Here is a 24,211-nt window from a genome sequence, read left to right as displayed (position 1 = left end):
CATCCCACTGATATCCTTTGGTTCGCCTTATGGAGAAGTGGGGACGTCACAAAAATAAATCCAACAAGAAACACAAATATTAAATTCATCCATGTGACAACATGGGAGGGTGTTTTCTTGGCAAAATGTGAGACTGTCCGACTCAACAACTTACCAAAATAGAAACTGAATGGCGAACTATTATGTTCATAATGGGTTTTATCTATTGGGTGCCTTTAACATACCTAAATCACACATAAACTTCTGTTTGAATGCACACACTAATAATTACCTTCTCTTGTGTTTATACACATTTTCTAATTAATTTTACTATTCTAAAATTCTAACACTTGAATTACATTTTAACAAGTACCTAGTAACAATTGTCCATCAAGCACTTAATAAATGAATCTTTTTATAATATCATATGATTGAAGCATCTGATGACTGCATTTCATTTTTTATTTTGGTTAGGATTTGAAATTGTTAGTATGTGTGTGTGTATGTGTATGTGTATTATATGTTTCTGTGTGCATATATAATGCATTTTTCTTTACAACAAAAGCATGCTGTAAAAATGTGTCATAGTAGAAGAAACAAAAGATAAAGTTAAGACATCATGATTAAACCATTGAGTCGCAAAGTTGCCCAAGAAGCCATTTTGAGATTCTTAATTAATGTAGTCATCATTGTTTTCTTTTGTGTTTTTATCTATTTTTATTAGTTCAAGTTGTATTTGCCTTATATTCTAAATCACATTGTTCGAACGAGGTTGGCGCCACTAGCAACAGGCAAATGTGTGAGAAAAGGGCGATAAAAACGACATGCAGAGGCACTGGAGGACAAAGTCGCCACCAACATAATTTGCCACTTTATTCTAAATTTTTAGTTAATATTGCTACAAAGAGAGTTACCCTCACGAATCTCAAGTATGTGGACTTGGATCAATTATAGTTAAATAGAAAATCTTCTTACCTTTTACTATTAAAGTTATTGTGTGAAGAGGATCCGAGGACAGTAATGTCCTCCTCTCTCCTATAGAGGCCTTTTTTCTCTTTCTCTTGGGAAGAGAGCCATTTCTCCCTTGATGGGTGTTCAAACATTTTCAAAATTCAGAAGTTCAAAATTTCAAACCTTCACTCGACCTCCAGATTAGCAACCAATTAGTCCATAAAGATTCATATACTAGAATCTGTGATATGGAATGAATTGCCCTATTTAATGCTGTCTAGACTTCATCAAGAAAATGAGTAAACTTATCATTTAAGGAAGTATGGCGAAGAAGCTAATAGAGGTGATGTAGAAATTTGCACTGTCTAACAAAGAAAGAAGGGATGCCCAATAAGATCTTAAGGATGTGGATAGAGGAATGCTAGAATGCAGATCCAACCACATGGAAAAAATCTAGGGAGAGAAAATTGCTAAATACGGTGGTGTGAAAAGTGTTGTAACTGTAGTGTGGGGTTATCTAAAAGAACTCAAGGTGATAGATTGGGGCCAAACCTCTTTCAGTTTGTTATACCTGATGAGCAGGAAGGGAAAGAATTCAATAGGATAGCCCATGGTTATTAGATAATTAGATTCTTGTGTTGAGAAAATGGGTTGCAAGAGTGGAAGAGGATGAAAATGCTTTTAATCTAACTCTAATGTGGGTCCAAGTGTAGATTTTATCAATTCATTGGATGTCAAAATTAGTAGTTAGAAGGTGATAGATTGTGCCAAACCTCTTTCTGTTTGTTATACCTGGTGAGTTGGAAGGGAAAGGATTCAATAGGGTGGCCTATGGCTAATAGATAATTAGATTTCTTGTGTTGAGGAAATGGGTTGCAAGAGTGGAAGAGGATTAAAAAGCCTTTAAACTAACTTCAATGTGGGCACAAATGTACATTTTATCAATTCACTAGATGTCAAAATCAGCAGGCAGAAAGATATGAGCAGTTTTTAATAAAGTCAGAGATGTTATTATCCTACAAACAGGGGGTAAAGAGGACAAACATCTAAAGCTTTTTGTTTCGAATCTTCTGTCCTGAAATTAATCTCTATCCCCTCTATCCTTTCTTTGTCCAGCTACCATGTGACGACTGGAAAAATTTCCTTATATTTTTCTTAAAATCCCCTTTCATTTGGAATTTATTACTTTATAATAGACTCACTACCCAATCACCCCACAATAAGTGCAAATGAATATAGAAGTAAGAGTTTTTCCTTTTCGTTTTCAAGTTAGTGCGAATTAGGGTTTTATGCCTATCCATGGTGTGACTATCCGGTATGGAGTGTGGATCAAATTTGGTGATTAAGAGTGAGTTTTAGATGATATTAAGTGTGTGATTGGAAGTAAGAATAATAAGTGAGAGAATTATAAGTGAAAACCCTAGTACGCGCGATTTAAGAAAAATCGGGTTGAACCGACGGGTACCGTTTGTTACCGATTGAGTGCACCACTTAACCACCATTTTCTTACCATAAAATAACCTTGATATTAGTGCAAAATATCAGCCCTTAATCCAGCTTAAGATGGCTGAAAATATTGACCAAGAAAAGGAAAAAAAAAGGGAAAAATTGAGGTTGAATCTTGTGGTGACACTTGGCGGTCATCCACCTAACTTTGACCCAAACCAATTACCATCTTATAAACCTTCTTGAAGCTTCATTTTCTCCTCCATTCCAGCCTCTTGGTCGTGAGTTTGAGAGAAAAAAAGGAGAGGAAGACAAGCTAGCAACTCCACCTTGAATCCAACTAAGTTGAGTGAAAATCCAAAATCCAAACCGATTACACTTTCATTTTAGTGCTTAGATAGTTGTGTGTGGTAAAAGTTTGGGAAGAAAGTATTTGGTTTCTCACCTACAAGGAGCTTTTGGAAGGTACCATGGCTGCCTATCACTTTACTCTTCATTAATCTTGTTTAAATTTGGATAGAAACTCATATTCTTGGTTTATGACGGTAAATTTGCTAGTTTGGAATGATATGTGGAATATGGAGCTAGGGTTTACATTTTCAGACTTACTTATGGTTATTCATCTAGTAATGGATGTTATAGTATTAGTAATTGTTGGCTTTGATGCTTGAATGCTTACTAGATATGAAATTCTAGAGGAAAAGCTCAAATTCCAGGTTTAAGTTTTCATATTCCCCTGTTCTGTCTGGTTCTAGTTTACCATGTTAGAAGCTGAATTAAGCTTAGCCTAAAACATGAAACTTGTATAGAATGATGTTTTATAGTTTCCTGCAAAATTTCAGCTCAAACCGAGCATTGTAGCATGTGAAAAGATAAAAATACCCCTGAGACTGCCCTAGGTAGAGTCCAGCAGACAGTTTTGACATTGCCTCACATTGGCTGTGTTTTTTCACCTTGATCCGTATCAAACCAGTCTTTGGCCAAAACATAAAACTTTTAGCCTATGTTTCAGCTGTCCAACGCCCCTGAAAACGTCTTAATCGGACTTCGGTAGCTTGAGTTATGGCCATTTGAATGTAGTGCAGCTAAATAGCCTGTTGGTAGGAATCCGGTTCTGTAAATTGGGAATATGACTTGGATACACTAGAAACTGGACTAAGTGGTCTTCATCAAAGTTGTAGGCTTTTGTCTTAGCTTCAAAACGGTACCAATTGGACACCAATCCAATAAGCGTAGCCTCAGTTAAGTCCGTTACGCAAAACAACATCAAATCTGTTATTTGTTTCTTGACTCAAATTTCATTTCCGCACATGTTCCTAGCTTGGTTTGGTACTTGTATGACCTTGAGTCTATTGAACGGCTATTGAAATGAGATTATTTTGTGTGTAACTTTGGGACTGATTGAGGAAATGAATGAAATCATAAATGGCTAGAAAATAGGTAAACACAAAAGGGCGTGCTGCCCAAATTTACACTCGAGGACTAGGTAAGGATTTGATGACGAATACCACTTGAACCATCTAGGATATTCGCGTCTTCTTATATACCTAGAATTCGGCTGAAACTTGTACCCTTGGAAAAATGAAATTTACGACTAATAGAAATACATTTTCTTTGTCACTTCGACTCAAATGGATATTTCAAAGTTTTACAAGCGAGATAAGTTTTACAAATATTTTACTTATGTTCTTTGGTTCACCTAAATTTTGGATGGTTTAACCGTAATATTTTCCCTTGGTTACTATTAGGGTTCCTTGGTGATTGAGGGTGTTATCCGGAAGGATATTTTGGACGTTATTTTGCGTAAATAGGTGAGTGTTCCTTGTTTGCTATATTTTCCTTGACTTCATGGCTTGTGTTATTGTTTGATAATGTGTTAAGTACTTTCAAGGATTTTCAAAACGAGTTTTCTAGGCGAGTGTGTACTTTATCGCACTCGACCTAAATGAAATGTGAAATTTTCAATGATTTAATGATTGAAACGTTACTTGTGCATGGATGTAAGCCTTTTGGCTGAACTGGGCCTTGCCCTTCGTTACCGATCGACTCGAGCCAGAAGCGGACTCGGTCGGGCAATATGGTGACCCTGGGTGAATATTTGGTATACTCGAGTATTACCTTGTTGTCGGGTGGAGGCTGACCAACATCCAGGAGGGGGTGAATGAAATGAATGAATAAACGAGGGTTTTACTTACAAAAATGCATTTTCAAATGATTGGAGGAATAAGGAGAACGAACGAACGAACGAACGAACGAATGGCTCCCTGTGAGCTCGTATCCTTTTAATGAATGTGCTATTATCGCTTTCCATTGTAAATGTTTCTTGAATTATTGATACTCTATGTTTAATGTATTGGATTGATTATTTAATTATGTGTTTGGAACCTCACTGAGCTTTTAGCTCATCCCTTTAGTTTTGTTTTCCTTAACAGGGGAAGGTGCGCAAGAACGAGAGCTCTGTATAGACTAACTTAGTCTAGTACTTTTGATTCTTTTGTAATGGTTCTCGCCCTAGTGCGTGGCATAGGTTGGATGTATGAAGAATTGAGAACCTTTGTATATTCGATATTTGTACTCCCTTTTAAGATATAAAGGTATATAAGTTTTGCTTTAAGTTTTGGATCATTATTATGCTTATTCCTGTGATTTTATTCCGATTTTGATTGAGAACTGAAGTGAACGACTGAGTCCCGGTGAGAGCTGGGCAGGCAGTCCGCCGAACCTTTTGGTTCGCCTTAGGGTGAGGTGGGGCTGTCACATACCAGTCCCCTCTAACTTTTTGATAACCCAAATTTAAACAAACCAATAATAATCGTTTGATAAGTTTACTTAAAACCAATTAAAACAGATAACTCAAAACTTTTTTTATTTTCTTTTCTTACAAAAAAGAGTCTTGTTGGTCATATGTATAGAAATCAACTAAAACTCTTTCTTATTTTTTTTACTCGAAATCATCTGTTCATTAAACCCTGACAAGTGCTTTGATTCACTCATTATATCTTTAATCTTGCAACAAAAACGCTCAAAGGATCAACAAGCAATAATCAATTTCATCTTTATCCAAGTAAAGTAAATCAATAGATCATGTATACCAATTTTACAATGTATTTTTGTACAATATGTTTAAAGTACTTCATTGTGATTCTAAGTATTCTAAACAATAGTACTTTATTCAAGATTTGAATTATGTTGATAGTGATTACATTTATTCTATTGTAACTTGGACCTAAAGCAAAAGCAAATTGGTATGATATACCCTTTTTCTTTCGTTTGTTCTTAAAAATAAAAGTACTTGTTAGGGTTTAAGAAAAAGATGATTTGGGGTAAAAAAATTTTAAAAAAAATGTTTTAGTTGAATTCTACGTGTACAACCAATAAAACTCTTTTTTGTTAAAAAAGAAAATAAAAAAAGGTTTGAATTATCAGTTTTAATTGGTTTTGAGTAAATTATCAACCGATTATTATCGATTTATTTGAGTTTGGATTATCAAAAAGTTAAAGGCGACATGGCAACGACACAAAGAAGGGACAGAGGGGATAGAGACTAATTTGGGGACAGAAAATTAGAACTGAAAATTTTTCTGGTGCGCACAATTGTCCAAATGCAAGGAGTAACAAAATGGGCTAATTTCAAATACAAAAGGTGCCCAGATTTTTGCTACAGTCATAGAGTGGTGGGGCATAGTGAAAGGAATTGCAAGAGTAATATAACTGTAAGCAACAGTCAATGCTAAAATTAGTATGGACCATGTGGTTAAGAACTGGGAATAACAAAAGTTTTGCACAAAAAGGCATTAGCCAGAAGAACTGGACCCATATAGGCAATATTGGAATGTGATAGATGGAGAGAAAGTGAGGAAGGAATTGAACAAAGATACCCCAACTACATCTCAGCAGAGAATAGCAGAAAAATTATCCGTTATTGAGGATAGAGAAAAAGGACAAAAAGCTGATACTCAGAAAGAATAGGAAAAGGAAGTAGAAAGGCCAGCAATGGAAGAAAACGGAGTGAACTCAGGTGCAAGAATGAGTGTGAAAATTAAAAGAAGATCCTAGAATGGCTTAAAGAACTTGCAAATAAATCAAGTTGGGGAGAGAAAACTGAAAAATGATCCCATAACAGCTCAAAACCCTACAAATAAAAGCAAGTTTAGGAGAGAAAACAGAAAATCAAAAACAAATCCAATGTAGGTGGTGGAGAATGGAGAGAACAAAAATAGCATGGGAGAGGAGTGAAATAATCACAGAGGAAATTTAACTGAAAAAACAAAATGGGGCAAAAAGAATGAAGGAGACAGAACAGGGGAAACACTAATAGAACTGTTGGGGAATAACCAGAACTTAAAGATCATTTAAAGAGTTAGGAAGAAATACAGAAAATAACTCAGACAACAAGGAGAGGTAGACAACCACTAAAAGAGATCAATCTCAAAAGTGAAAAAGAGGGGTAGCAAGAGAAAAGGAAGAATCAAAACAGAGGTGAAGACATAAAAGATCCTAAGGATCATGAGACTCAGGCTAAGAGGGTGTGAAATAATGAACCAAAACAGTATGATATTAGAGGGGGAAGGGGATGGTCCCTCAAAGATCAATGAGGGCCTCGTTGTGGAATTATCAAGGTGTGGGGAGCCCCTTAATAATTTTTCAACTGAAGGAGATTACCCAACTCCTCTCCCCTAATTTGTTGTTTTTAAGTAATGCAAAAAAAAAAATAATAAAGAAGCTTAAATACAAGGAGAAAGTTAAAAGAATCCTAAACTTTGAGGAATGTTATACAGTGGAGGCAATGAATAAAGCTAGGGGTATGGCTCTGATATAGAATTGTGACACTAAAATCACCAAAATACTCCAATCTTCCTTCACTATTGAGACTTACATTGAAAATTCAAAATCAAGAAGCATGTGGTGGTTTGTAGATATCTTTGCTAGCTATGAGTATCTGATAAGGAAAAAGCAATGGGAAGTGATAAAAGCAAGGAAATACCTTTAGGGAGATAAATGGATAATTATTGGAGATTTTAATGACATTTGTTCCAATAAAAAAAATTGGGAAGGGGGGCAAAAATAGAGAGGATTGGAGCTTCAGAGATTTTAATGAATTCATTGAAGAGAACCAATTAGTAGATGTTGTGTTTGAAGGAAGTTCATGGACTTGGTCCAATAACTAGGAAGTTGGAGAGATTAAACAAATGCTAGACAGAGAATTGAATAGTGTGAAATGAACTACAATGTTTGGAAAACCTAGGTGCACTCACATAGAGAGCTATGCATATGATCATAGCTTGCTAGTGCTAGACATAATGCCAAGACAGAAAAGAAAGAGGATAAGGTTTTTTTTTTTATAAAAGTTGGGCACAAAGGGAAGGGATAAATGAGGTAATAAAGAAGGCATGGGAGAAGCACTGCGAAGGCTCCAGAATGTTTAAAGTGGTAAAGAAGATCAGGCAAATCAAAGTCGAACTATTGAAGTGGAGAAACAATTCTGGAGATAACTCCAGGAAAAGAATAAACCAGATCAAAGAACAACTGAAGAATGTGTGATGCCTCCACCTCTCCCTAGGGCAAGCCCTTGGGTACCAGCGGGGCACCTGCCCAACTCTCGTCAGAACTCATGCACTCATTCAAGCTTAATAGAGATCCACAAATCAACCATAGACTTAGAATTAAAGGAATATTTCGAATATACAAGCCAAATTCTTCTAAGGCTACCATCTACTATTACAATCCAAAATCTCAAATATAACAAAGTTTACACTTCAAATATCTCAAATATCATACAAAAGGTTTACTAGCTTCAACCAAAAATCGCTAGTCTAGAATTCCCAACTTCCACTTTCAAAACCTATTAATGAATAACAACTTAGAATGAGCCAACGCTCAGTAAGGCCAAGAAAATGAAGCAAACAAACAAGTAGCACGAACCCAATCAAATAGCACACTTAAAAGTGACTTAACATGAATTTCATATAAGTGAGTGAGTAGGAAGTAAAACAGCAATAGAAAGGATACAGGAGCTCTCAACAGTTATTCCCACATCACGGTCGATTCAAGCCATCTTTGGTTGACCCTCCGTCAACTCAAGTAGCAACATGTTCGTAGAACTCCATTTACTTCCTCCATCCACCATATCACCCTCTCGGATTTGGAACCAAACAAGCACGAGGTGGGAATACTATTCGAATATGCCAAGCAAGATCTCAAAAGATCCAACTATAAAATTTTCCATGATTCACCAAGCTTCTTGACCAAACCCTTGCTAGCTCGAGTTACGAGGTTAGCCAATGGGTTGGGGCGTCCCCACAAGTATAATTGATCGATGAGACAATGCTCCAATCGACTTAGAATCAATTATAGCATTGAGTCGGGATGAGAGGCACCTCCTACCTGAATAGGGTGTGGTACATGCTGCCGCTCAGTGCTCACGAGTTAAAAGCATGTTCGAGTACAAGTGCAAGTCACACAAATTCGTATAACAAGTAGCGAGTATTCAAGAGGGAGAGGACGAGAGTGATAAAGTACACCCTCACCTCGACAAGTTTACAAATCACAAGAATCACATAGCACTTGCACAAGTATCAATTCAATCAAAACTACATGAAGCATGCACTTGACACTCACCAAGGTCAAAAGGGAAGCGAGAGCAAAAGCAAGAGATCAAACGAGTTCCTTGGTGTCCACGTGATCACCTGAGACATGCATAATCACGGTTACCTAGGTATTCGACTAAGGCTAATAAAAAATCTCTTTGCTACCTACACTCAAGAGCCTTAAATTCAAGTCAAATTAAAAGAGAAAATTTCTCACTTAATCACTGAAATAATACTCAAGGAGGATTCAAAAGTTTCATTTTCGAGTCAAGTCGTGGCAAGAACTTTCGATTCAAAAGAGGAGTACAACGCTTAATTTTTGGCATGAAAATCGAGGAAGGGTAAAAAATATTTTCATATCTTAAAACTTCTAATCCTATGCCCAAGTTCTAGAATATAAGTGAGCATGCACGTTTGCTAAACCTACGAAGTCAAAATCCATCAAGAGCATCACTTTTTCATAGTAAATATTAGAGCTAAAAGCTTCAAGTTTCAAATATGAAGTTAGGGAAATTTCTCTCAAGGATTACTCTAGTTAAAATGCTCAGCTTATGGTTCATTTCATGGAAACTGAGGACATAAGACTAGGAGGTGAGAAGTCTTATTTCGGAGCCAAAGGAAACAAACTAGTTTCGCTTAAAGCTTGGCCAACTTCCAAACAATCAAGTTTTCTGATTCAAGTCAAGAGAAATCTCATGTGCTCGGTGAAATCCATTTCTCAAGTATGAAATGGGGTACAAATAATCAAAAAGGTTAGGCTTGAAACCCATAAAATGTTTCCAAGCCACTTTTGAGCTTTTATCACTTCATAAAGAGAATTTTCAGTTTTTCCAACATTTTTTGAAAAATCATAACATGAGTTTCATAAGTCCAAAAATCACAAATCTTATACCGTTGGAAAATAGACTCAATGAACTAAAACTCTAGAAGACACTTCTACCAGATTCAAATCATAAACCAGTCAAATTTTAGTTCCAAATTGCTACTACAGTAAAACAGGGCAAAACAGTCTTGAATTTTAGTGAAATTTGAAAATTTACTAAAATTCATAGGAATCGAACTAGCCCCTGAAATTTTTACCATTAAAAGAACTGTAAGTCTAGTTTCAAATGCAACAAACGAAATTCAATTTTGAGTTGCATTTGAAACTAGGTTTGGAGTTTTAATTGTGGTATAAATTTCAAGGGTTGATTCCATTTCTACGAATTTTGCTGAATTTTCAAACTTCACTGAATTTGCAAGCTTGTTTTGCTCTGTTCTGCCTAGAACAGTGACTTTAAACTAAAATTTGAATGATTTTGAATTAGAGTCTGAGAAAAGTGTCTTCTAAAGAGTTTTAGTGCTTTGAATCTAGTTTCCAACGGTATAAAGTTTCTAATTTTTGGACTTATGGAACTCGAGATACAATTTTTCCAAATAGTGTCGCACTAAACTGAAAATTTCCTGTTTTCAAACAAATACTCCTTTTAAGAACTTTCACCTTCCTTTACGATTGTTAGACTGTTTTAGGTGTAATTTCATGGTTGAATAGTTGGTTCCTTTGGAACTTTAAACTTTCATTTCAAATCTTAGTTTTCGAAGGTTAAACCTCTCTTGATGCATTTTCTTGATCATATAACTCCCTTGATTTATAGCACCTCTCTTCATACTTGAATTAGGGACTTCAACCCCTATTCTTATGGCCTCGATTTCCATGAGTTTGAATTCTAAAAAGGGAACATTTTGACTAGAGTAATTCTTGGTGAATTGCACTAGTTTTATACTTGAACCTTGGAACCTTAGCCTTGACATTTACTATGAAATGAGTGGATTTTTAGATGAGTTTGACCCCATTAGTTTGGAAAATATGAACGCTCTTTATATTCTAAAGTTTGGACGTGAGATTTGAAGCTTTGGGGAAATGAAAACTATTTACCCTTTTTTTTCGATTTTCATGCCGAAAGTGAAAATGGTACTTTCTTTTGGAATTGAGATTTAATCACCACGACTTGAATTAAAAACGACCTTTGAACTCTCTTTGAGCATTATTCCAATGTTTGAGCTAGAAAAGCTTTTTTAACTTGACTTGAACTTGTGACCTTGAGAGTGGTTAGCGAGAAAATATTTTTTTTTTAACCTTGGCCGAGCACCTAGGTAATTATGATTGTACATGTCTCAGGTGGTCATGAGGACGCCGAAGAGTTCGTTTGACTTCTCACTTCACTCTTATTTTGTCCTTGACTTGTGGTGAGTGTCAAGTGCATGTTAAATGCTAATGTGTTTGAAATGATGTGTGTGCAAGTGTTATATATAATACGTGAACTTGTCGAGGCGAGAGTGTACTTTATCGCCCTCGTACTCTCTTTCTTGTGATTGAATAATACTTGTTAAATGAATACATGACTTGCACTTGTACTTGACATGTTTTAACTCGTGAGCACTGAGCGGCTAGATATATCACGCCCTATTTGAGGTGCGAAGTACCGCTCATCCCGACTCAGTGCTATGATCGAATTTAAGTCGATTGGAGCGTTGTTTCATCGACCCATCATGCTTGTGGGGACACCCCAACCCATTGGCTAACGTGTAACTCGAACCGGCAAGGGCTTGATCGAGGAGTTTGGTGAATCTTGGGAAATATTATAGTTTAAACTTTTGAGATCTCGCTAGGCATACTCAAATAGTATCACCACTTTATACATGTTTGGTTACGGATTCGAGTGGGAGCTATGTTGGTCGGAGGTAGTAAGAGGAATGCTACGGTCCCACTACTACTTGGGTTGACAGAGGGTCAACCCCGAATGGTTCAACTTGATCGAGATGTGGAAATAGCTCTTAAGAGCTCCGTATCCTTATATGTGTGTTATTTTCAACTTGTGCACTTAAATGAAATGTCATGTTTAAAGTTACTTTCAAGCACGTTATTTGATTGATTGGTGTTACTTGCTTGCCTATTTATTTTCTTGGCCTCACTGAGCGTTCGCTCATCTCTTTAAGTTTGTTTTCTTTAACAGGCTTGGAGGTGGATTGGAGGATCTAGACTCGTATTTTGGTGGAAGCTAGTTAATTTTGTATAAATTTGGTGACTCTTGTAGTGTAATTTTGTTACTCTTGGTTGGTGGATTGTAATTATAATTGTTAACCTTAGAGTTGTGGCTTGTATATTCTAAATATTTCTTATTTAAGCCGATAGTTGTTCTGTGGCTCTATATTAAGTTTGAACGAGTGCGTGAGTCCTGATGAGAGTTGGATAGTCGTTCCGCTGATACCCTAGGGTTCGCCCTAGGGAGAGGTAGGGACGTCACACATACATATAAAGAGGCAACACAAATTGCCAATTGCCAAAATCAAATATATTAACTTGGCAATGCCTAGTGCTAAAAATCAATTGTCATCATCTCCAACAACAAATGAAAGCAAAGGTGAACAAAAGTCATTTGTCTTTGGTGCACCTTTTCTCCAAAACCAATCCGACATTCCCCATGAGTTCATATGGCCTGATGAGGAAAAGCGTTGTCTTGAACCTCCCCCAATGCTTCATGTGCCATGTATAGATTTGAATGGCTTCCTCTCGGGGGACCCTGTCGCTGTCTCCACCACAACTAAGCTAGTAAAGTAGACATATCTTGAACATGTTTCTTTCTTGTGATTAAACATGGGATGGACTTGCAACTCCTAAAAGCAACCCACAAGTACTTGGATTTCTTCTTTGAAAGGCCACTGCAAGAAAAGTAGAGAGTTCAAAGAAAGCTTAGGGATCATTGTGGCTATGCTAGCAGCTTCACTAATAGGTTCTCCTCCAAACTTCCATGGAAAGAAACTCTCTCTTTTCGATATTGTGCTGATGGTCAACAGGCCCTAAACATTGTTGAAAACTACTTCTTGAATGGAATGGGTGAAGATTTTAGAGAATCCGGGTATGAAATTGCATACATGCCACTAGCTATTTTTCTTTTTAGTACAATAGATGCTTTTTTTTTGCTTTACTACTTTTGATGATGGATTGCTTTTTCTTGTCTTTGTCTTTAGGAAGGTGTTCTAGAAGTACATTGAAGCCATGAGCAGTCTATCTCTTAAAATTATGGAGCTTTTGGGAACCAGTCTTGGAGTAAAAGCGTTTAAGTCCCAAAGACAACCAAGAGGGGGGGTGAATTGGGTTGATTAAAATCCTAACCAAATTTATGCACTTTTTCTTTAATAAAAATTTACCTTCTTTTCTAGTAATGATTAACCAAGTAGATTAGAAGACAGGAGCAATATTGATCAGAAAAATAAGTATAGAAAAGCAATGAGAATTTTATTAAACAGAAAAGTAAAATAGGGAATCAAACCAGGTGTCTACCAAGCTATCCTCAAACTTGAAGACCAAACACTAGGAAGAGCAACTTCTCTTTGATGAAAGAAGATCAACTAGATGTACAATGGAGGGAGCACTTCCTCCTCGCCCTAAGCCTCACTTAGTCAAGCTAAGAAGTTTTACAATCACTCAGAAACCCTCAACAAAGCTACACTAAAGATCCTTTCAACCACAAAAGAAATGCTCAACAGAAATTCACACCACTTTAATACAAATCTGCTTTGGAGACTATTTTCTAGCTGAAATATCTCTTGAGAACTTGTAAACAAAGTGTGCAAAAGTCTCTACTTCGTTCAGACCAGTTTAATTTTAAAGGGAACCAGAAATGGGCTTCATCAATGCTTCCAACGGATAGAAGGCAGCTGAAGAGTCAACTAGCCGTTGGGGCTGTCGGACGTCCGACGATCGAATCATCGTCCGAACCAATCGTCCGATGATAGCCATGTTGAGGTTCGGACGTCCGATGAGTTTTTTGTCGTCCGACAGCACAGCGTCCGACCTTGGGCCGAGAGCTAGCAAGTTATCTTGGAATTTTTCGGACGTCCGATCTGGTTGATATGCGTCCGAGGTGTGCGTCCGATCCTTCCGGACGTCCGATGCTCCCATATGAGCGTCCGACAGAGCTTCCTTCCTGATGTTCTTCATCCTTTCGGACGTCCGACAGATTCCTTTCGGCCGTCCGACCTGATTGTCCTGTTTTTGTTTCACATTTTGGTTGTTTTGCTTTTGATGACATATTCGAACCTGATTCTTGGATAGACAAAAACACTTGTTTTCGAAGAAGGTTAGATAAACATTTCAAAGTGCCAAGAATGACACACAAGACACACTTAAAAGACAGTATCTTTGATCGGAACAAAACAATTACTAAATTCATTTATATTATTTCAATCTTGTTTGCCACATCCAAAGCATCGTAGACTGGAGTCAATCAGACATATGCTTTCCTTGTTCCATCAGGCCTGATCAAAGTGTTCACTTTCTTGGTCTGTATAAACGAATTTTTGTGATCATCAAAACCAAGAATAACATTCTCCCCCTTTTTGATGATGACAAAACAAAAGTTTGAAATGAAATTTGATGATTGCAATGAAAACTCCCCCTTTCAAAATAGACAAGAACTCCCCCTGCCTTAGTGAATCATAAAAAGTTTGAAAACCTCCCCCTCACTAGACTGCCCAACCGAGTTTAGACAATTATCCAAAAACATGACAATTAAGCAACTCACAACCAACATATCACCAATTCAATCCATCAGCAAAATCCAAATTTAATTAAACCATCAATCAATTCAACATATCCAACATCATCAAATCCAACATATCAATCAATTAGTATATCATTTCCATTCTCCCCCTTTTTGTCATCACAAAGGGCAACCAATTACATCAACACATCAACACATCCACAAATACATTCATCAATGAAAACCAAAAAAAATTCATTATATTCACACAATTAGAATAGACAAACAAACATCCATCAAGACAGTACTTAAATATCCATCAAAACAGAACTTAAACATTCATCAAAAACATACCAAAAGAAACTTAAAATATCCATTACATTACATATTCATTGTTGAATACCACAAACACATAAACGAGACAGACAACATGCAAATGTCCTAAATGATGAACTAAGTGGATCCAGGTGTCCTCCGAGAGAGCTGATATTGGTCAAGATCCTCCTCTTCAGTCTCTTCATCATCTTCAGCAGCCTCTTCAACTGGTGCCTTGCCTTTATCTAATGTAGAGGTGCCATGAGGAGTCACAGGGGTTGAAGAACCAGGATCCGGAATTGATGAACTTGGATCAGTGGGGTGTGACTCTTTGTCATGGGAAACTTCCTCAACCACAGGTGGAGGAAAAAGAAGATTTTTTTTGTCAAGAAAGGCAGTTTGTTGCTCAGAAGACATGGTGAGCATTAGGCCATGTTCTAGAAGAAAAACATGCTGTTTGAGTTCATGAAGAAGCTCAATTACTTCATTACTTGAAGAGGAAGATGCTTTAGTGGCAGACTTCCTAGGGTGAATGGGAGTGAGTGAAATGGGTGAAGGATCATGTATAGTCTTAGACCTCTGTTCACTAGATGATGCCCCCTTATATGCCCACAGATTATCTTTAAAAACAAGATTTTTCCTTTCAAAATATGCTCTGGTAAAAGCATAAGAAGATGCTTCTTTGGGACAAACACCTAAAATTGGAACTTTGTAAAATTCAAAAATCTTTTGAAGAAACTTTCCATAGGATAGTTTTCTTCGAGAGTCAGTAGCATAGCGAAGTAAAAACTTGCACATGACAAAACCAAAATCAATCCGGATTTTTTCTCGAAAACAATAAAAGAGATACAACTCCATTTTGTTTGCATCAGTTCTGTGGCCATCAGTGGGCACAAGCAGGTTTGAAATGATAGAAAAGGCAATTAAATTCACAGGGGCCAGATCATTCAACTTAGCATCAGCAGGTGAGGAAAAACTTCTTTTGAAATAAGTTAACATTTTTGTCCCATCAAAATGATTTGCAGCAGTAGGGAGCTCTTCATAGGAAAAGAAATTAGCAACCTTATCTTTGCATAAACGTTCAATTGTAGTTTTTAAAATGGAATTCACAGTATCAGAATCAAAGATGAGGTCTACCCCATTTACCCTAGACATGATCTCAGTTTGGTCAGTTCCTTTCCTAAGGTTGGCAAAAAATTGATGCAGCATATCAGGATAGTAGACATTGGGCATGGAAATGAGATGTGACCATTTCTGGAAAGCAAATAGATTCAGAATGGATTCTAAACCTATGGAGCGAAATTCAGAGGGGTTTACAGTTCTTTGAGGGATGACACCCTTCTGGGATATCCAGGCGTATCTGTCTTTCGCAGCATCATCAAAGAATGGAGGGAGAGGGACTGATTTAGGAGGCGGTTGAGAAGAGGTCCCCTGTCCAGATTCTGGTTGAGAAGTGGGTTGTGGAGTAGGTCGTGATATCTGACCCTTGATAGCTCCCCTTTTGAAGCGCTTGGATGTCCGTTTGACAGTAGGAAGATCCTCATCCTCATCCCTGAGTGGATACTTGCGTCCGGCAGTAACTTTTCCTCCCCTTAGATTCACCATTTTTCTAAATGTGTGGAATGGAGGATGCAAATGATGCACACAGCAGTAGGGAAGTGAATCGCACAGAAATTTTGGGACAAAAACACCTTGAACGAGATTTGACAGAGCGGTTATGCAAGAGTAGGGTTGTGAGGAAAATTTGGGGATTTGCGAAATGTTATTCAGTTTGGTGAAATGATCAGGAGAAATGAAACGCAAACGATGGGGAAATGTTTTGGTTGAGTCAATTTGGGAATGGTAGCCACAAAATGGTACGAATTTGAGAGTGAGGGAAGAGAGAGTTTTCGTCCGAGAGGAAATAGGATGGGAAGAGTCTGAAGCAAATGCGGAAGAAAGTTGTTTTAAAAAATGAGCAGTTGCACTGTCGGACGGCCGAACGAAGTTGTGCGTCCGACAGTTGCGTCCGAACAGACGCAATCTGGAGAATGGCTGAAGAACATCATCGGACGTCCGTTCATCTTCTTTCGGACGTCCGAAGACCCAAAAAATTAAGATGATTTTTCGATTATTCCTAATTTTGATCTTAGATGAATGAACTGATCTAATGGCAAAGCTTTTGTGAAAATATCAGCAAATTGATCTTTAGAGCAAACATAATTTACACATATTTCACCTTTTTGAACAAGATCACGAATAAAGTGATGCTTTATATCTATGTGCTTTGTCCTAGAATGATGAATAGGATTTTTGGTCAAATTGATAGCACTAGTATTATCACAGAATACAGGCATGCAGTCATACAACAATCCAAAATCATTCAAAGTGTGCTTCATCCATAGAAGTTGAGCACAACATGCACTAGCGGCAATATATTCCGCCTCGGTGGTAGACAAAGAGATTGCACATTGTTTCTTGCTAAACCAAGAGACTAAACAATTTCCAAGAAAATGACAAGTTCCACTCGTACTCTTTCTATCCACATGACAACCTCCAAAATCAGCATCCGAATAACCATATAGAGCAAACTCATTAGATCTAGCATACCAAAGACCATAGTCTAATGTACCTTTCAAATACCTAAAAATTCTTTTTACAGCATTCAAATGTGATTCTTTTGGACAAGATTGAAATCTAGCACACAAGCAAACAGCAAACATAATATCAGGTCTACTTGCGGTTAAATAAAGTAGGCTTCCGATCATACCTCTATAATGCTTTTCATCCACATGATTACCTTCTTCATCTTTGTCAAGCTTTGTAGAAGTGCACATTGGAGTTCCAACTTGCTTTGAGTCCTCCATGCCAAACCTTTTCAGTAATTCCTTGGTATACTTTGCTTGATTTATAAAAATTCCCTCAAGAGCTTGATGTATTTGAAGTCCAAGGAAGAAATTTAATTCTCCCATCATACTCATTTCAAATTCATTTTGCATAGTGGTGGAAAATTCCTTACATAGGTACTCATTAGTAGCACCAAAAATAATATCATCAACATATATTTGCACAATAAGAAGGTCATTCAACACATGCTTAGTAAACAGTGTGGTGTCCACAATACCTCTTTTGAAACCTTTTTCAATCAAGAACCCACTTAATCTTTCATACCAAGCTCTTGGAGCCTGCTTTAAACCATATAAAGCTTTAGAAAGTTTAAACACATGACTTGGAAATTTTGTATTTTCAAAACCGGGGGGTTGATCCACATACACTTCTTGATCAATAAAACCATTTAAAAAGGCACTTTTAACATCCATTTGAAACAATTTGAAACCTTTGAAGCAAGCAAAAGCAAGAAGCATTCTAATAGATTCTAATCTTGCTACGGGAGCAAATGTTTCATCAAAATCAATGCCTTCTTCTTGTGCATATCCTTTAGCAACTAATCTGGCTTTATTTCTTACAACAACACCTTTATCATCCAACTTATTTCTAAAAATCCACTTTGTGCCAATGATAGGTTGATTTTGAGGTCTATCAACAAGTGTCCAAACTTCATTTCTCTCAAATTGATTAAGTTCCTCTTGCATTGCCAAAATCCAGTTTTCATCCTTTAAAGCATCATTGACATTTTTGGGTTCAAAAAGAGAAACTAAAGCAAAATTGTCAATCAATTTTCTAGATGAGGAACGAGTGTTTACCTTCTCGGATGGATCACCAATTATAAGCTCTTTTGGATGATTTTGGCTGAATTTCCAAGCCTTGGGAAGATCTTTGAGTGGATCATCATTTTTGTCTTCATCTTCCACTTCTTGATCATTATGAACTTCATTTTCCATTTCAGTTGCTGCTGGTTTAGAACTTCCTTCATTTCCAATTGATAGTTTTTCCATTCCTTCTCGAACACCTACATCATCATCCTCACACAAACTTTTGGAATTATCATCATTGGCTTCATCAAATGTTATATGTATAGTTTCTTCAATCACAAGTGTTCTTCTATTAAAAACTCTATATCCTCTTTTATTCTCACAATACCCCAAAAATATTCCTTCATCAGATTTTTTGTCAAACTTACCAAGATGTTCCTTTAGATTCAAAATAAAACATTTACAACCAAATGCTTTGAAGTAACCAACCGTAGGTTTCTTATCAAAAATCAGTTCATAAGAAGTTTTCTTCAAAATAGGTCTCAAGAGGATTCTATTCATCACATAACATGCAGTGTTTACCGCTTCAGCCCAAAGATATTTAGGCAACCTACATTCATTCAACATAGTTCTAGCAGCCTCTTGGAGAGTCCTGTTTTTCCTTTCTACAACACCATTTTGCTGTGGAGTTCTTGCAATAGAAAACTCATGAGTTATGCCATTATAATCACAAAATTCTGGAAAACCACAATACTTGAATTCTGTTCCATTATCACTTCTAATCCTAACAATTTTTAACCCAAGCAGATTTTGCACTTTAGCAAACATTGAAGTAAAATTCTTGAAGGCATCATCTTTATGAGCAAGAAATATCACCCAAGTGTATCTAGAATAATCATCAACAATTACAAAACAATATTTCTTACCTCCCAGGCTAGTGATTTGAGTGGGACCAAATAAATCAAGATGCAAGAGTTCCAAAGGTTTTGAAGTAGATACACACATTTTTGGTTTAAAAGAAATTTTAGTTTGCTTCCCAAATTGACATGCATCACATATTTTGTCCTTATCAAAACTAATTTTTGGCAAGCCTCTAACCAACTCCTTTTTCGAAATTTCCTTTAGTAAATCCATGTTAAAATGACAAAGTCTTCTATGCCACAACCAAGGATCTTCATTTGAAGCTTTGAGACATTTTAAGCTAGAAGAATCAACTTTATCGAGAATCACAATATATATGTCATTAAACCTCTTACCTTTGAACACAACATTATATTTGGAATCAAGTACAATGCATTCATGCTTTTTAAACAACACATACAAGTCTTTATCACACAATTGACTAACACTAAGCAAGTTATAACCTAAGTTATCAACCAAGAGCACATTATGAACAAAAGTTTCACCATCCTTACCAACATCACCTATTCCAATTGTCTTAACTTTCACATCATCACCAAATGTTACCTTTCCACTTGATTTTGATTTCAGCTTTATGAACAAGGAAGGATCACCGGTCATGTGCCTTGAGCAACCGCTATCAATGAACCATTTGGACTTGTTTGAGCATTTTTCCTGAAAAGAAAAGGTGTTTGGTACCCTTTTTAATTTTTGGGTCCATAATAGTTAGCATTGTATCTAACTAACCACATGCACTTCATCCCTTTGTTCAGATTTCTTTTCACATAGCAATTACCTTTCAAATGCCCTCTTTGACAACAAAAATCACACATAATGGAAGAGTCCTTAACATGTACTGGTTTGATATATCTCAATCCACCTCTTCTATATGTTGTGAACCCATATGCAATTTTGTTGTGTGCAAATGTTCTTTGAAAAGTAGTAGGATGGGTAAATAACATGTTCCTTTTGCTAAACTCCTGCTTTCTTGCTTTCAGAGTCTCATCCAAGTTGTCCATTCTTTTTTTCAAATCACCCTGTCTTTCCTTCAGCATTTCACAAATATTTGTCTTTCTATCAAGCTCATCTTGAACATTACATCCGGCTCTTACTAGACTTTCATTGTCGGTCTTTAGTTGTTTATTTTGTTGAAAAAGACTTGCATTTTCTTGAATGAGAAAAGCCATTTTCTGTTTTAACTGCTTGTTTTTATCATAAGATTCCTTCAAGGCATTATGCAATTTTTCAACAAAGGATTCAAGATCATCATCTTCATCATTATCATTTTCAGATTGAGAGTGTGTGGAAGTTACCTCATTATTTCCAATAGCCATGAAGGCCATTTGAGCAGATTCTTCTTCTTCTTCAACTTCCCCTTCGGAGTTGCATTCATTCCAAGTAATCTGAAAATTGTTGAATCTTGGTTTTCGATCAGCTTTTCCATCTTTCATCTTCTTCATAGGGCATTCGTTTGCATAATGTTCAATCTGTCCACATTCGAAGCATTTGTCCAACTGTTTCTTGTTGAAATCTTGTTTACCTTTATACTTTGCGATAGATGGCTGATTCTGGAATTGATTGATAGATCCTCCCCTTCTAAACTTTCTTTTATTCAAGATTCTTTTGAAGCCTCTGGTGATGAGAGCAAGATCATTATCGTCACCATCCGAGTCTTCATCATCCAGGTGAGCAGTATCATCTTCACCTTGAGTAGTCTTTAGAGCAATGTTTCTCTTTGCTCTAGCATCCTCTTCCTCCTGCACTTTAGATTTCAGTTTCAACTCATAAGAGGTTAGTGAGTTAATGATAGATTCAATAGGCACAGAACTTAAATCCTTGGCCTCCTCTATTGCAGTCACTTTATTTTCCCATTCTTTGCCCAAGGCATTGAGAATTTTCCTGTTCTTCTCTCCCAAGGTATACTCTTTGCCCAACGCCTCGAGATCTTTGATCAAGTCAGTGAACCTGCAATACATTTTGTCAATATCCTCAAGAGGTTCAATTTTAAATGATTCATATTTCGTGACCAAGATGGCCTTTTTCTGTTCTTTCACATTGTCACCACCCTCATGGATTTCTCTTAGTTTATCCCACATTTCTTTAGCCGATTTGCAGCCTTTTACTCTGATTGATTCATTTGAATCTAGGGCACTATAAATAACATTCATGGCCTTGGCATTCAATGTGAGGTTAGTCCTATCTTGAGCATTCATTTCAACTCTTGTTTTTGGCCGAAGCAACCCTGTATCTGCATCAAGAAAGTTAGCTTCATGCGGTCCTTCACTCACAATAAACCATAATTCAATATCAATAGATTGCAGAAAGATAATCATTCGTTCCTTTCAGCTAACATAGTTGGAGCCACTGAACATGGGAGGCCTAGTAACAGATTGCCCCTCAACAAACATAGCATGACTGGTTGTCATCTTTACTCCAAGCCGTTAGAGCTTAATCTCAAGGAGACCAAGCTCTGATACCAATTGTAAGTCCCAAAGACAACCAAGAGGGGGGGTGAATTGGGTTGATTAAAATCCTAACCAAATTTATGCATTTTTTCTTTAATAAAAATTTACCTTCTTTTCTAGTAATGATTAACCAAGTAGATTAGAAGACAGGAGCAATATTGATCAGAAAAATAAGTATAGAAAAGCAATGAGAATTTTATTAAACAGAAAAGTAAAATAGGGAATCAAACCAGGTGTCTACCAAGCTATCCTCAAACTTGAAGACCAAACACTAGGAAGAGTAACTTCTCTTTGATGAAAGAATATCAACTAGATGTACAATGGAGGGAGCACTTCCTCCTCGCCCTAAGCCTCACTTAGTCAAGCTAAGAAGTTTTACAATCACTCAGAAAACCCTCAACAAAGCTACACTAAAGATCCTTTCAACCACAAAAGAAATGCTCAACAGAAATTCACACCACTTTAATACAAATCTACTTTGGAGACTATTTTCTAGCTAAAATATCTCTTGAGAACTTGTAAACAAAGTGTGCAAAAGTCTCTACTTCGTTCAGACCAGTTTAATTTTAAAGGGAACCAGAAATGGGTTTCATCAATGCTTCCAACGGATAGAAGGCAGCTGAAGAGTCAACTAGCCGTTGGGGCTGTCGGACGTCCGACGATCGAATCATCGTCCGAACCAATCGTCCGATGATAGCCATGTTGAGGTTCGGACGTCCGATGAGTTTTTTGTCGTCCGACAGCACAGCGTCCGACCTTGGGCCGAGAGCTAGCAAGTTATTTTGGAATTTTTCGGACGTCCGATCTGGTTGATATGCGTCCGAGGTGTGCGTCCGATCCTTCCGGACGCCCGATGCTCCCATATGAGCGTCCGACAGAGCTTCCTTCCTGATGTTCTTCATCCTTTCGGACGTCCGACAGATTCCTTTCGGCCGTCCGACCTGATTGTCCTGTTTTTGCTTCACATTTTGGTTGTTTTGCTTTTGATGACATATTCGAACCTGATTCTTGGATAGACAAAAACACTTGTTTTCGAAGAAGGTTAGATAAACATTTCAAAGTGCCAAGAATGACACACAAGACACACTTAAAAGACAGTATCTTTGATCGGAACAAAACAATTACTAAATTCATTTATATTATTTCAATCTTGTTTGCCACATCCAAAGCATCGTAGACTGGAGTCAATCAGACATATGCTTTCCTTGTTCCATCAGGCCTGATCAAAGTGTTCACTTTCTTGGTCTGTATAAACAAACTTTTGTGATCATCAAAACCAAGAATAACAAAGCGAAACATTTCAGAGAATTCTTTGCAGGAAATGATTCAATAATGAGATTAAACTTCTATCCTGCATGCCAAAAACCTGATCTAACTCTTGGAACATGCCCTCATACTAACCCTACATCGTTAACAATTCTTCATCAGGATCATGTTGGAAGCCTTGAAGTGTATGTCAATGGAAAATGGCACTCCATTCCTCCTGACCCTAAAGCTTTCGTCGTCAATATTGGCGACACATTCATGGTGAGTAACGGTATTGTGATGACCCCACCTCCCCCTAGGACGTACCCCAGGGTTTAGTGGATCGCCTGCCCAACTCTCGTAAGAACTCACTCACTCACTTCAAGAAAATAAGTTGTAAATTCAAAAGTAAAGGAAACTACAGTTCCCAAACTTAGAAAGTACATTTACATTCATTACTATCTCAACCATTCTTACATATCCGAATATAACAAATTATTCAAGTTCTAGTTGCACTTCTAACCCTACTCGAGTACTAGCACTAGTAAAATTACAAAAGTTAAAAGTCTAGACAAAACTAGCCTTTCCAACTTCACGCCTATGCTCGTATCCCTTGTAAGGAAAACAAAAACTTATACAGTGAGTCAAAACTCAGTGAGGTTCCAAAACTTCATGTAGACCCAAGTAGCAAGTTGGTTATTATGTAAAACTTGAAAACTCAAAATGAGCGAGCGTAAAAGTTCATAAAAAGAAACAATAACATTACAAGTAACAATCACTTCCAAGTATAAGGATACAGATGGCTCTCAAGAGCCAAATTTTCGTTGCATTATTTGATCTGAACCCGTTGACACTCTGTCAACGTTAAAGAAGCGAAACCATGACCGTAAATCTCCACTTTACACCAATTTTCATCTACCAATCTACCCCCTTATCAGACCCGAACTCTAAAATAAGAGTGATGGTAATACTCGAGTATACTGAATCCAGTGGACCATATCCAAAGGATTATACAATAAACAATAAACAGTACCTATGATTCGCTAGTCTCCTCGACCAAGCTCTTACTGGCTCGATTCGACTGACTAACCAATAGGGTGAGGATAAAAGTAGTGAGATGAGATGAGAGGCACCTCTCACTCAAATTGAGTGTGGTACATGCTACCGTT

General features: G+C 37.1%; 1 pseudogene; it reads left to right on the top strand.

Annotated features, from left to right (window-relative positions):
• Window positions 1-12,309: 12,309 nt before the first annotated feature.
• Window positions 12,310-23,381, top strand: LOC113735864 (gibberellin 20 oxidase 1-like; annotated as a pseudogene).
• Window positions 23,382-24,211: the final 830 nt, after the last annotated feature.

The sequence above is a fragment of the Coffea arabica genome, chromosome 3c, assembly GCF_036785885.1.
Source record: "Coffea arabica cultivar ET-39 chromosome 3c, Coffea Arabica ET-39 HiFi, whole genome shotgun sequence".
NCBI lineage: Eukaryota > Viridiplantae > Streptophyta > Magnoliopsida > Gentianales > Rubiaceae > Coffea > Coffea arabica.
The sequence above is the reverse complement of the archived record's forward strand: the minus strand, read 5'-3'. Positions and strand labels throughout refer to the sequence as shown.